We start from the raw sequence: 15,480 nt of genomic DNA on the forward strand, positions 1-15,480 counted from the left end.
ATTTGGGGGGGGGGTCCCTAATATTCCTTTCAGACCTAAAGGGTCTGGTATCAATTGGGGGGGGGAAACCTCACGCTTTTTTTCTCTTCTGCTGCAATGAAAATTCGCAAACAAATGTCACCCAAAATTTTCATTATCAGAAATTCGGATTCATTTTCATTCGTCATTTCTGTTATTCGGAGATTCGGATATAGCCGAATTTCCGAAAATTCGCCCGAGTAACGAATCTTCCCGAACAAATAGCACATGTCTACTGACATATAAATCTTTCACCCAGCATATAGCTGAATGCCATTCCCATCATTTCCTAAGGTCCTCAGCCCCCCCTTTACCGTGTTTCCCCTGAAAATAAGACAGTCTTATATTTTTTTTGGCTCAAAAAAACACACTAGGTCTTATTTTTTTAATGGAATAACAATCCTCACTTATTCATGTACAAAAATATATTGATCAGGGCAATAAGGGGGTGCCGTACCTTTCCAAGAGCAATTTGCTAACCAATCGCTGGGCCAGAATGAGTGAAGCGCGCTTTCACTATCCATTCACTATCCATTCCTCACAGGCGGAGTGCATTTGGTATCACTCCGCCTGTGACAGGAGCCGGCGCTATAGAGGAAGCATCGGCTTATGCGGCTCTGCTCCCTCCGCTGCCGCCCCGCTTCCTCCAGCTTCGTTGGCACCGCTGATTCTCTCCCGCGGCTCTTCAAGTTCCCCCTTATGCCACCACCGGCCCGGGGAATGGTCACAACTAGGTCTTATTTTCGGGAAAACAGGGTAGTGACAGTACAGAAATATGAATGGCATTCGCCCAGCTACATGCTGGGCACAAGATTTATAAATCAGCCCCTAAATGAAACAAGCTAATCTACCCTAAATTCACCCCCAAAAAAACACTCCCTTCAAATAATGAAAGAAAATTGATTTTTTTTTTTGCAAACAAATTTTGCCTAAGCAGCTCAATGATCGAAACTGAGAGTTTCCACTTCGGTTAAATCCAGTAGACCGATCTTTGGCCATAATCGCTTGTGAAAAAGGAACTTGTATTAAACCCTATAGAGAGAGCATGCTGTGATCTGTAGTTCCCCAACCGCTGCTGAATTTCAGGCTGAGCATGGTATGCTGCAATGGACGCTGGCTCTTATGTCTTTCTACTTCTCCTGATAGCTAACATTTGTGTCAATCGCACGGCGTGTTGAAGAACACGTTCCTACTGCTTGGCCGCGGTGCAGAAGGCAGGGCGCTGAGACCTCGACGTGTCCCAGCAGATCCGAGCTGAGCCAGACAGAGGAAGTTGGAAAACAATGACCTGCGAAGAGGAGACGGGACAATTTCTCAGCACTGCGTGTTCCAACATCCACCCCATCTTCTGTATTATGAGAGGACATGCAGCTGCTGTGCTGACAATGCAATAAAGGAATACATTGGCAGTTACTAGATTATAGATAGAGAAGGAAGGGTGAGGATGACACCCCTAAGACTGCGACTTCCAAACCACATCAGCAATGCCAGTTCTCATATTTATATATGACAGGTCCCCTTACCAGCTGAAAGTCCAATTCTGGGCATTCAGCTGGTAAGGGAGCATCTCCTTTAAATAAAAAGGGGAGTTAACCCTGTGTGATGCTGATGATCATGATGAGGGGTCTCCAGTGCGCCTAAGGAAATGAGTTTCACTTAAAAACTGATATATTGATGTGAGAAATGAAATTGTACATATACACAAATGTAATTTTCTAAGTGTTGGACCCGCAGGTCCCGCAGGTTGTTATTGCTGGGGAGATCTGCCCTCCTCTGATTGTCTGGTGGCCATTGTCACCAAGAGCGAGGAGGAAATTCAAAATGTTAGAGTGCAGGGCCGGCCATAGGCCTTTAGGCGCCCAGTGCGAGAAAGCTTTACAGCGCCCCTCAGTGGCCACACCCCCATAACCACACCCATTTCCCCCAATATCCGCACCAATTAAAGACTCCTATTTCGTTAAGCCACAAAGAAACATATTAAAAAGTATGATAAAAATAAAACTTTTATTCAAAGGTATTAAACTTGTAGGCACAATATAAGTATTCTTATCAAATAAAACAACAGAAGGTAAACAATAAATGTAAAACTAAAATAGAGTCTATAAATATAAAGTGTCAGGATGTCAGGCCGATCCCTTTTTTCAAGTAAGTGCATCTAGAAAAGTAAAAATAAACAACAGAACACAAAACCCGGACTACTTGTAAAATGAATGAATTACTATATGTCCCAATATACGAAAAATGTATTCAGGCGCATAATAATTTGTTTGAGAATGTGCGCGGCCATGTTGGCCATCAGCGTGTTCCTTGAATGCGTGCCACCATCTTGGAGGCAGGAAGGTTCATGACGTTACATGACGCCATGCATGCGTGGCGTCAGGTGACCACACACGCTGATATTGGCCCCACCATCTTGGTGTAAGCCACCAGAGCACGAGGCGAGGGACCGCCCAGTCATTTTGCGGGGTTAACTGTGTCCAGGGCCGACTTTAATATTGATTGGACCCTTGGCAAACATTTTCTTGCCCCCACCCCCCACACACACAAACACACACACGCGCACACATGCCCCCCATAGCAGATAAAAGGAGACATCAGCGGGAGACATGACCCCGCGTAAGATGTCATGTGGTCAGGCTACACGACGCACAGCAGGGCTGGAGCAACATCATGCAATGCCAATCGCATAGTAAACAGAACGGTGCTGCGTGTGTATCTTTTGCCGGCTCAAGGGGCAGCTGCTTTGGGCCCCACAACAATGACTCGGGCCCAGGCAACTGTCCCTTGTGCCCCACATTAAAGAAGACTCTGACTTTATCCTGGGAGTGAGAACTGAAATTTTGGTAAGTATGGAGGAAGTGATGGGAAGTCCAATGTTTGCAAGCTGTCACCAGAATAGGAATAGAAGGAAAATCTTCCAGCTCTCTAAGGTTGGGTTGCCACCTTTTCTTCAAGTGAAACCCGAACACTCTAGCGCTGCGCGTGGAAATTTTTTTTGGGCGAGAAAATAGAGGAGAGAGTGAGGAGAGGCAGCCAAGAGAGGGAGTAGGGAGACCGACTATAGAGGACTACAAATCCCAGCAATACATTATACAGCAATACGAAGCTACATACTGTAAGCTGTGTTTTTCCGGGATGGCGCTCTGATGTTTCCAGGATTATCAGATGACCTGTGCGGGCTCTCAGGTGACCTGTGCGGGCTCTCAGGTGACCTATGCGAGGAGATGTGAAGACAGAGGAGGAGATGTGCGGGCTGGTTCCTGTTTACAGGTGCCCGCAGCTCACAGGAAGGCTGCTGAGGTCCCCAGCAAGCACAGGATCTCAGGCAGCTGCATCTGTCAAAAAATGTAATGTGCCGGTATCGGCATTTAGTGTCTTGTCTGGGTGTCAGCTGGCCTGAAACCCGGACACCGGACTCAAAAACCGGACTGTCCGGGTGAATCCTGGACAGGTGGAAACCCTACTCTAAGGTGGGAATTCTGTCTCCTTTGAACAGATTTCCTTTCAGTGCAGATGCATTGTGGTCTCTTCAAATAAAACCCTGATGTCTCCTTGAAGAGGACCTGTCACCAGCAATATGCTATCATGAGGGGGGGTGGCATTGGTCAGAGTTAGCTGTAACTCTGTAAATGCCTTTACAGGCTTTTAAAGCATCACCTATGGACAATTTCGGGTACCAAAGGTTGCCGCTGTTTCATGTCTGCGTGCAATTTGATCTCCATCTGCCCGGCCCAACCTCATCTTTTCTATTTAAAAAAAAAAAAAATAGGGGATTATGTTTTGTTTGTGTGTACTAAAATTAACTTTAGTGGTTTTTTTTTTACTGAAAATTTAGTTTTAATAAACAGCGCCATTAATATCGTGTTGCAGCTACCAACATTTTATTCTCCGGGGGTCTCTGCTTTCAGAAAATATATACTTTGGGGAGGGGGAGGGGAGTTAACTAATCTACAGGCCTAAAATATGTGCAAAACGTTTTTAGAAAATGGATCCGGCACTGAAGCGGTTAACAAAAAGAAGTAGACAGAAGTAAAAGTGGTTTAATGGCTAATTTAAAAAAAAAGTTGTTGCTATTTTTAGTTCCTATACAAAAGAGGCCGCAGTGGGCTCAGGTAGAGGCTGGTCCTCAAACCAATAAACCAGGGGTGGGCAAACTACAGTCCTCCAGCTACAAGTCCCATGAGGCATTGCAAGACTCTGACAGCCACAGGCATGACTCCCAGAGCCAGAGGCTCACAGCTGGAGTGCCGAGGTGGCCTATGACAGCAAGAAATGAACACAATGGACTTAAGCTGACAATTTTCAGCCCATTTCAACCATTCTCCATTAACCACAACCAGAACCTAAAAAGTGTCCCACTTATTAGTTTGACGGGTCACCAATAATTTGGTCAATAGTGGTCAAGGCCGAAACTGGCCAATCGATTGACAGCAATAGATTTTCATCTAGCAGAGTGAAAAAACAGATTGAAAACAATTTAGTCAAATGCGATTGGATTGTTGTGCCAGGTTGGGAGGGGGCCATTTCACTCCCATCTTCTTGCATTCAGTTGAACTCACCATTTTTTGTCTTAGATTGCTTTGAAAGTTTAATAAAAAATGGAATCAATCCTTCAATTGCTCTATCAAGTTGCTGCGTGTATAACCCTCTATGGCCATGTATGTCTCTGTATGGCCCTGTATGGCTGTGTATGGCTGTATATGGCCCTGTATGGCTGTGTATGGCTGTATATGGCCCTGTATGGCTGTGTATGGCTGTATATGGCCCTGTATGGCCGTGTATGGCCCTGTATGGCCGTGTATGGCCCTGTATGGCCATGTATGTCTCTGTTTGGCCATGTATGGCCATGTAAGGCTGTGTATGGCTGTATATAGCCCTGTATGGCCATGTATGTCTCTGTATCTCCATGTATGGCTATGTATGGCTGTATATGGCCCTGTATGGCCGGGTATGGCCCTGTATGGCCGTGTATGGCCATGTATGTCTCTGTATGGCCATGTATGGCCATGTATGGCTGTGTATGGCTGTATATGGCCCTGTATGGCCCTGTATGGCCTTGTATGGCCTTGTATGGCCGTGTATGGCTGTGTATGGCTGTGTATGGCCTTGTATGACTGTGTATGGCTGTGAAAGGCCATGTATGACCGTGTATAGCAATGTATGGCCGTGTATGGCTCTGTATGGCCCTATATGGCCGTGTATGACTGTGTATGGCTGTGTATGGCCCTGTATGGCTGTGTATGGCTATGTATGGCTGTGTATGGCCTTGTATAGCCCTGTACGGCTGTGTATGGCGAGCCAGTTGCAGTGGATAAATGGCAATAGGAAAAAGTGACTTTCCACCGAACAACATAAGATGCAAATACTCCTGTTTGGTTGGTAAAATAAAGATTGACAGTCTCGGTCAGATGTAGGTGTATGTAGCCACAATGATGAGTTGCCGGGGGGTGGGTGGGGGAGGGGTGAAGGAGACAGATGAGAAGATTGTGTTTGGCAAATTTGCTATATTGGATTAAGTAGAATAATGGCAGATTTAATGTCATTAGCTTGATCAGTTGACTGCAAAGCTTGAGGGGAAGTAATTAAATTAATGTTAGATAATTGTACGGTGCATTAATAACAAACCACGTCTGTTCTTTATCTTCATCTCGTCTCTGTACATTTGATGTAAGCAATTTGTTTTCTGTGTTAGATCTAGAGATCCAACAAGCACGTTGCAGCAGCTGCTAGGCTGCACGGGGTCACTGCACTGGTTGACTGGTGGCTGGGCTGCTTAGGGTCCCTATTGACTGGTCGCTGGGCTGTACAGGGTCCCTGTTGACTGGTGGCTGGGCTGTACAGGGTCCCTGTTGACTGGTGGCTGGGCTGTACAGGGTCACTGGTTGACTGGTGGCTGGGCTGTACAGGGTCCCTGTTGACTGGTGGCTGGGCTAGTTCCCGTTTGCTGTGGGCTGGGGGGTGTACGGTCACTGGTTGACTGGTGGCTGGGCTGCTTAGGGTCACTGGTTAAATGGTGGCTTTCCTGCTCAGTCTCATTGGATGACTGGTGGTTGGACTGCACAGCGTCATTGGTTGACTGGTGGCTTTCTTGCTCAGTTTTTTTGGATTACCGGTGGCTGGGCTGCACAGGGTCACTTTTAATAAATGGCTGGACTGCTTAGGGTCACTGCTTGACTGGTAGCTGGGCTGTACAGGGTCATTGGTTGACTGGTAGCTGGGCTGCACAGGGTCACTGGTTGACTGGTGGCTGGGCTGCACAGGGTCACTGGTTGACTGGTGGCTGGGCTGTACAGGGTTACTGGTTGACTGGTTTCTGGGCTGCACAGTGTCACTGGTTGACTGGTGGCTGGGCTGTACAGGGTTACTGGTTGACTGGTTTCTGGGCTGCACAGGGTCACTGGTTGACTGGTGGCTGGGCTGCTTAGGATCCCAGTTGACTGGTGGCTGGGCTGTACAGGGTCACTGGTTGACTGGTGGCTTGGCTACACAGGGTCACTGGTTGACTGGTAGCTGGGCTGCACAAGGTCACTGGTTGACTGGTGGCTTGGCTACACAGGGTCACTGGTTGACTGGTAGCTGGGCTGCACAAGGTCACTGGTTGACTGGTGGCTTGGCTACACAGGGTCACTGGTTGACTGGTAGCTGGGCTGCACAAGGTCACTGGTTGACTGGTGGCTTGGCTACACAGGGTCACTGGTTGACTGGTAGCTGGGCTGCACAAGGTCACTGGTTGACTGGTGGCTTGGCTACACAGGGTCACTGGTTGACTGGTAGCTGGGCTGCACAAGGTCACTGGTTGACTGGTGGCTTGGCTACACAGGGTCACTGGTTGACTGGTAGCTGGGCTGCACAAGGTCACTGGTTGACTGGTGGCTTGGCTACACAGGGTCACTGGTTGACTGGTAGCTGGGCTGCACAAGGTCACTGGTTGACTGGTGGCTTGGCTACACAGGGTCACTGGTTGACTGGTAGCTGGGCTGCACAAGGTCACTGGTTGACTGGTGGCTTGGCTACACAGGGTCACTGGTTGACTGGTAGCTGGGCTGCACAGGGTCACTGGTTGACTGGTGGCTGGGCTGCACAGGGTCACTTTTCACAAATGGCTGGACTGCTTAGGGTCACTGGTTGACTGGTGGCTGGGCTGCACAGGGTCATTGCTTGACTGGTAGCTGGGCTGCACAGGGTCACTGGTTGACTGGTGGCTGGGTTGTACAGGGTTACTGGTTGACTGGTGTGTGGCTGCTCAGTCTCATTGCATGACTGGTGGCTGGGCTGCACAGGGTCACTTTTCACAAATGGCTGGACTGCTTAGGGTCACTGGTTGAGTGGTGGCTGGGCTGCACAGGGTCACTGGTTGACTGGTGGCTGGGTTGTACAGGGTTACTGGTTGACTGGTGTGTGGCTGCTCAGTCTCATTGCATGACTGGTGGCTGGGCTGCACAGGGTCACTGGTTGACTGGTGGCTGGGCTTTACAGGGCTCCTGGTTGACTGGTGGCTGGGCTGCACAGGGTCATTGGTTGAGTGGTGGCTGGGCTGCTCAGTCTCATTGGATGACTGGTGGATGGGCTGCACAGGGTCACCTGTTTGATCTACAGAACATCTCCTATTCTCCATAACATTGTAGATACTGTATGTGATCTGTAGTCCACAGAAGTGAACTACTAGGCAGGGTTGATCATTTTTTAGAGTGTGGAAAGTGCAGGATGTTAGGAACTCACAAAATTTTTATCAGGATCATCGGGACTTTTTTTAAAAAAAACAAATTTTACAAATCTCTTTCAATGCTTTATTTACAGAAAGAGACCAAATCAGAGAATTTCATTGTTAGCAGGGCCGGATTTACCATTAGGCAGAGTAGGCATGTGCCTACAGGTGACCTCCATAGATGGGTACCGCACAGGTACCTGCTTTGCCTAATTCCCAGTGTTGTGTCAAGATACAACACCGGCAATAGCAAGGAGGTTGCACATAGCACAAAATGCACCCTCCTGCTCCAAGACCAGCGGTGCCTACAGCAACCACCGGCTTCCGCAAATGCGGGGGAAGGGCCCCGGCGCTGCATAAGGCTACCCTGTAAAACACTGGTCTGATGCGGACCGGTGTTTAGGGCAGCCTTACACGACGCCGGGGTCCTACTCTGCATATGTAAAAGCCGGCAGGTCCCGCAGCAGGCAAGGGCGCCAGTTCAGGCTAAACAGATTTCCATTCATGTCTACAGGCACCCAAAATGGAAATCCGGCGCTGATTGTTAGCGTTCACACTGGCTTTAATCTCCCCATAGAAAGCAGTTGCTACTTTGTCTGGTGAATTTCGGTTACTGTCGCATAGTTTCGGGGTGTTTGTTACATCCAGAGGGATACATTCCTTCGGTAGTGAAGATGAAAAGCCGACATGTTTATTTTATTAAACAACAATAAATACATTTGGAGCTGAATGCGCGCCAGTCCGCTTCAGCTACCCATCCCTGGGAGATTGTCTTCCTGGCAACGCACCAAACCCTCCGATCTGGGAAAATACAATCCGCGGTCATAAAAACTCCTCCGGGGTAATATACTTTCCTCGCTGTTCATTAATGTACGCTGCGCATTAAAGGAGCCATAAACCAAAAACATTTTATTACCGGGAGAGGAGAGCGCTGACAAATGTGTATGAAATCACAGAGATCCGACATTGGAATTTTTATTTATTTTTTGTTGTTGTTCTATTGTTTGTTCCCATTTTCGGCTGAAAGGCACTTAAAGTGCATATAAATCTTGACAATTAATTTCTCCTATTTAGTCCCTTTTGGTCTTAAAGTGACATTAAAGTCAAATATGTTTCCCCCCCCCCATGTTAATCTTTAAAGGAGAACTATGAGGTGGGTGCTTTTCACTCACCTCATAGACCTAGCCGACCTGTGACAATGAGACTGTCACAGGTCGGCTCATTAGATCGGGAGGTGAGCGAACACATACCGGCGTTCGCTCACCTCTCCCCGCTCCGCCAGCACTGACTGGCGGAACGGACGGGGAGGGGGCGGGTACAGCTGGCTCTGCCTCTAGATAGGCAGAGCCAGCTGTCAGTCACAATTGTCGGGATCCGCTTCAGCTGCGGCGTCTCAGTATAGACGGCATCTCAGTATATAGCTCGTGGTATACTCAGCCTAGAGTGACGGGAGGGCGCTAGGTTGTGTCCTCCCGTTACCCTAAGGAGAACTATGGGGAAAAGCCTTAACCCCATAGTTCTCCTTTAAATGATGTCTTTCATTCCGATCTTCTTCTTTCCTGATGTTTTCATCTGTCCCTCCAGCGGTTCGGCGGCTCTCCGATCCAGCGCTGACCCCTCTCTGCTTGCAGGCACTTCCGATCCAGCGGTGTCTGCATGCGGGTGCACGCGTCCATAGACTTACCTTGTGTCTCTCCTCGCGTCCTGGCCGAAAATGTGATCTGCACATGTGCCCGCCCCAAGATGCTTTCCGGCCGCCCGAGATTTTTCACATTTTCGGACGGGAGCGCGCGGGGAAGACACAGGTAAGTATTAACCCTTTTCAAATCGTTTTTTGTTTGTTTTTTGTTTACACTTTTTGCATAGATCTACTGCTTGCTAGCAGACAAAGAGTAATATCCAGCTTTACAACCCGGGAATGCAAGAGAGAGAATGAAGAGTTTTATTTATTAACAAGCATACAAATACTTTGTAACATTGTGAGAATATCAATAAACAGTATTATTCTCTTTAATCGTGGGGTCTCTGCTTCTCTGTAGTGAACGTATTGTGCCACGGCACCGTCTTCGTGTGGTCAGCGGTGGAAGCGGCGGCCTCCCTCTAGCGACTCGGCGGAGTGGGAAGGGTCTTCAGAATATAGGCAGCCGGGGAGAGGAGCCCCAGGAAGAAAACTGAAAATGCGAAAATGGTTTCCTGAGAAGAAGACAAAATGAGAATTCAGCAATTAGCCAAAATGAGACTGGTAACTGGTCACAGGAAGGGGGGGGGGGAGCAGTGAAGTAGAGATCTGTGCAGTGATTGTCGGTACGAGAAGAATTGGGAAGTCTGTTTCCTATTTATGGGTAGGACACATCATCCTGGTGACCAGAATTCAAGGTTAGCGCCTCCTGCTGGGGGATTGAGCAACTCAGCACATGCATATTCAAGGCATCCCTCAAATAGGATAGTCACGGATTATACGGAACAAGGGATGAGTGGAGTGATTTTGGCTGAACTGACTTTACTCGGAAATTACAAAAACTGAAATTTTTAGTTAAACAGAATGAGCTTCTTAGATGAAATCTGCTTATTGAAATGAAGCCTGCTCCTAATAGGATCAATAGCTCAAGGTGCAATTTACATTTAGAACAGACACAGGGCTCTGCAAAGCAAGAAGTGTCTCTATAGCTAACCCGCAGTGCTCTAGGAGTCCTTTCTCATGTATTAGCTGTTTATATGTAACAAAAAAAGATCATAGTGTACAGGGATGTAATTATAAAAAATATCTGTGAACGTTTGCTTTGGAGTAATAATTAAGGATGCACTGATACCGGTATTTCAGTATCGAGTACGAGTACGGATAATTTTTTTCGAAATGCAAAAAAATGAATGCTCTTAATATATTTTCCGCATTTCGAATTTAGCATTGTAATACTACTATATGGCCACTAGATGGAGCTGAGGAGCATAGGAAATGAGCTATTATTATTATTATTAATAATTTTATTATGTCATATTTGCCCAAAACAATTGTTCACAGAATTGTTTATAAATACATTACATATTAAATAAAACAACTTTTTGAAAAACATATAATTGAGCCATTCTAGTTTCTCTCCATAGAGAATAAAGTGAAAAATATGTATATTGGACCACGGCCTGCGGCGCCCGCCACCACACCTAGGATCCAGTGATGTCCCTGGGCTTCCTGAGAGATCCTGGGAAAGCCGAGGATCCCAAATCTCAAGGCAATGCACTATTGCACTCTGTGTCCCTGTCACTTCCTAAAATCTCAGTGATATCCTCCTTCCAAGCTATCTTCTGTAAACTATAAACTCCTCTGGCTCTCATGTAATGGAGGTGACGATAGGAGGAGTTGTTTGTAGTCAAAAGCAGGAGAGCAGCCGAGGGTGACAATGCTACTCCTCTATAGATACAGTATAGTGACCGTTGTCACCTTAGGACAGGAAGTATGTTACTAGCAGGATCACAAGCTGAAAATAAAGCAAAAACAGCCTGAAAAGAAAACGAATGCAGCCGCCACATTGAAGGATTGATGACCTGCAACAGATATAACATTTTTGTTCCTGGATTTAGATACATTCCAACTTATAGTTTTTACGTGAGTAGTTTGTAAGGATAGGAAATTGTGAATGCCTGTGTTCCGGTCCGGTGCGGTCAGAAAAAAATAGTACATGCAGCATTTTTTCTGCTGCACCGGACCGGAACGCAGTGGCGTACCCGGGCGCCCAGAACTCTGGTTACGCCACTGCCGGAACGCAGGCAATAATGTGCCACGCATTCAGGTGCGGGCAATCTCACTGCAGCCAGGGTGTGTGGCTGCGTTGCCATTGACTTCAATGCACCGCCACGCCACCTCCTGCCCTTGAACGCAGGCAGCTGGCCGGGATGCGATCCAGAGCTTTCCGGCACCAAATCGTGCCGCAACGCACTGTTTGTGGTGTGAACTAGCCCTCAGGGCTCATTCACATGGATGTAAACATCTGTACGGCATGCACGCCCGTGCAGAGGCCTGAATCTAAGTGCGGGTATCCGGATATGTACAGACGTGCAGGTTCATGGCGGCGTGTAGCCGTGCACAGCCAGGCAGACACCTGCACGCAATTACATGCAGCACCTGGTCTGTGTAGGGGTGTGCACGCTGTGTAGATGTACACACACCTGTGAATGAGCCCTTCCTGTGTGTTGCCTCACATTGCGGTATAGTCTGGGCCACAACGTCATGAAAGGGCCCTTAGTAAATGAGGCACAAAAAAGACTTCCACTATTTTTAAAATAATATCTACTGTCTCTATTAAAAAAAAGTTTAAAGTGACATTAAACCCTCAGATTTTTTTAACATAAACCAATACTGTAATGTGCGCCTTACTGTAATCCATTGTTGTTTCCCTTCTCTTTGCTGCTCTTCCTTTTAAATCATCATGTCTTCTCATGCTTGGGAAGAACTTCCCTTTTCAGCTCAGGGCCTCTTCCTGTAGTGCTGGCTCAGGTTTCAAGCTTATACAAACGGATATACAGACACCGTGTATCCATTCCTGAGACAAGGCAGTCTGCTACAAAACAGAAGTTCTGCAGAGCATGAGAAGAGATACAGATTTAAAAGGAAGAGCAGCAAAGAGAAGGGAAACAACCATGGATTACAGTAAGGCGCACATTACAGTATTGTTTTATGTTAAAAAATCTAAGGGTTTAATGTCACTTTAATTCAAGACGTTGTTCCTATCTCTGGCCCAGTGGCTGGTATGTGGTAACACGGACAGTTTTTGCTTCTGACCGCTTTATAAACGAGATCCATTGTAGTCCATAGTGGGAGGCTGTGCCAGGAAAAGGGGTCTCGATGAAGCGACACAAGGAAGATATTAATGAGTTCTGGGGGCCAATCATATTACGGAAACTTTTTTCAGAAGCCTTTTTATTTTTTGTATGGCCAGATCTTGGCACGGCATGAAAAGAAGCCGGAGCTCCCTCCCTATCGCCTGTGAAAAGGATTTATGAATTAATGTCATTACTGGTGGGAAAGTCCGATGGACAAACCGTTATGTTTCTCCTCTCCGGCCATGAGCGACCCAATTTTGCCGTTGGGGAAGCGAATGCAAAAATCTTTGGCGATTATCAGCAACATTAAATAAAAGGGCAATAAGAAGCCGCAGTGCTTGTCGGAGGTATTTTGCAGCGTGTTGGAAATGATGTGCAATAAAGGAATGTTCTGCTATTGGTATTCTGAGGTCTTAAAGTGATATTCAAGTCAAGAGGTTTTCATATTTCAGATGCTGATGAAATCACTCACAATGGACGCTGCTTCTTGATGTTTCAAAGTTTAAGTTTAAGTAGAGGCGTAACTAGAACCTTCAGGGCCCCGGTGCAAAAAACCATGAAGGCCCCCCCCCCCCACAACAAATAAATCTCGGTTCCCTCAATAACACCGGTCTGTGCGCAAAAGCAGCTGCTGAGGTCGGCAAATTCGACTACGTCGGCGTTCTCGACAGAACACCGGTATCTGCATTTAGTATCGGGGCATTTTCACGAGTATGAGTACTCGTGACCACCTCCACCTCTGATTCTATACAGTAGGCACTATACAACAGGTGTCCCCATTGGAAGACATGACCTCCCCTCTTGTTCTGGTGACAACTCTAAAATGTTGTCTTTCCCTTCACTTTATGTTTCGGTCGCAATGGCCACCAGGACGAATCGAGGGCTTAAAGGAGAACTATGAGGTGGGTGCTTTTCACTCACCTCATAGTTCTAGCCGACCTGTGACAATGAGACTGTCACAGGTGAGGTCGGCTCAGTAGATCGGGAGCAAACACATACCGGCGTTCGCTCACCTCTCCCCGCTCCGCCAGCGCTGACTGGCGGAACGGACGGGGGAGGGGGCGGGTACAGCTTGCTCTGCCTCTAGATAGGCAGAGCCAGCTGTCAGTCACGCAGCTTGGCGGATCCCGGCACAATTGTCGGGATCCGCATCAGCTGCGGCGTCTCAGTATACCTCGAGCTACAGCTACGGGAGAGGGGGCGGGTACAGCTGGCTCTGCCTCTAGATAGGCAGAGCCAGCTGTCACTCACGCAGCTGGGCGGATCCAGACATAATTGTCGGGATCCGCTTCAGCTGCGGCGTCTCAAGTCACATGTTGTTGAAAAACCTTTTTGCAACAAGGGAAGCCTGGCCTGAAGGGACGCACCACATTCACCTGCCGCCTCACCCCCACCACCCAAGGAGATGCTGGCTGCCTTATTATAGGGACGGCCCTGCCCTTCCCTATTCACTTTGGAGAGATTCCCTCTCACTTCCTTTTGTATCTACAGGATGGGAAGTGAACGCAAATCACCCTAAAGGGATTCAAAAGGGGAAAAAAAGTCACAGCGGTTTTATTCATTCCATACCCTATCCAAAACAAAAGGTATTGACTGTAGATATACACACAGCAGTATAGAGAATTAATTTGGTAAGAAATTATAATAATAGAAAAAGAAGCAATCATTGCAGACTCCGGAGATAGATTTTATAAAGTATCTCAGTCCCGGATTTATTATTATCGCTCTTCTGGTCTCCGATAGTAAATTGCTTTCCATTCTCTATCTCCCTGAGAGGCTTCCAGAGGCAGGTTTGTTAGTCTTGTATTTTGATCATGTCCTCTCTTTTATTTCCTGTTATCATTGTATTTCTTCTTCTATAACAAGTGATCAGTGCATGGGGAAATATACCGCTGGATTTATATTTCTAAAACTGCAACACAAACCTTCGAAACTGATACAATTAACTCAAAACAAAAATATTGAAGGAAACCACAGAGGTAACACTCTGAATGTGAATGTGTCAGAGGAAAGGATTTGTTTTTGTAAATTGATACAAAATAACAGATATTTTCAGGGATAACACTCCAATAATGTTTTGGAAATAAGGAACTGTTGGCAACTATGATATCTTCAGTGGACAATTATCAGTATCAGACAGTACAGGGTTAAAGGGTTTCTAAACCCTCCGTTTTTTTTTGCATAAAATTACTGCTAGCAAGCAGTAGATATAGGAAAAAAGTTTTTTAAAAAACGTACCCCTGTCTTCGCCGCCGCTCCCGTCCGAAAATCCGAAACTGCTCGGGCGGCCGCAAAGCATCTTGGGGCGGGTGCATGTGCATTTCAGCCGGGAGAGGAGGAGAGACGCAAGGTAAGTCTATGGAAGCGTGCACCCGCATGCAGACACCGTGGGACAGGAAGTGCCAGCAAGGACAGAGGAGTCAGCGCTGGATCGGAGACCCACCACAGCGCTGGAGGGACAGATGAAAAGGACAGGAAAGAAGAGGAAGATCGGTTCAAAGGTGCCCATACACTGCTCGATTCTCGTACAAGAATCGGGCGAAATGCCGCGAACGTACGAGAATCGAGCAGTGTGAACTAAGAGGTGCGACCGTTTCTACTGTACGGTCGCACGTCTTTTGTCGAGAGATGTTTGACTTGAATGTCACTTTAAGTTTGAGAGTTATCATGCAGTGTGCTATTTAATAAAATTGAGAAATTTTACTTTACACCTTTTTAGTCACAGCACCCTTTAAAAGTATGCAAAATCTCGAGTCTGATATATAATGGATTTTGCTAGTTACATTACGAGTTCCTCTTCACCGCCTTTCATATCAGTGTCCCCCTTTACATCAGTAGCTCCCTTCACATCAGGAGCCCTCTTACCATCAGAAGTCCCCTTCCCATCAGAAGGCCCCCTTTCATGCCAGGAGCCCCCTTTACATCAGAAACCCTCTTTATAT

This window comes from Nanorana parkeri, unplaced genomic scaffold (assembly GCF_000935625.1).
Source record: "Nanorana parkeri isolate BGI_ZX_2015 unplaced genomic scaffold, ASM93562v1 scaffold392, whole genome shotgun sequence".
Classification (NCBI taxonomy): domain Eukaryota; kingdom Metazoa; phylum Chordata; class Amphibia; order Anura; family Dicroglossidae; genus Nanorana; species Nanorana parkeri.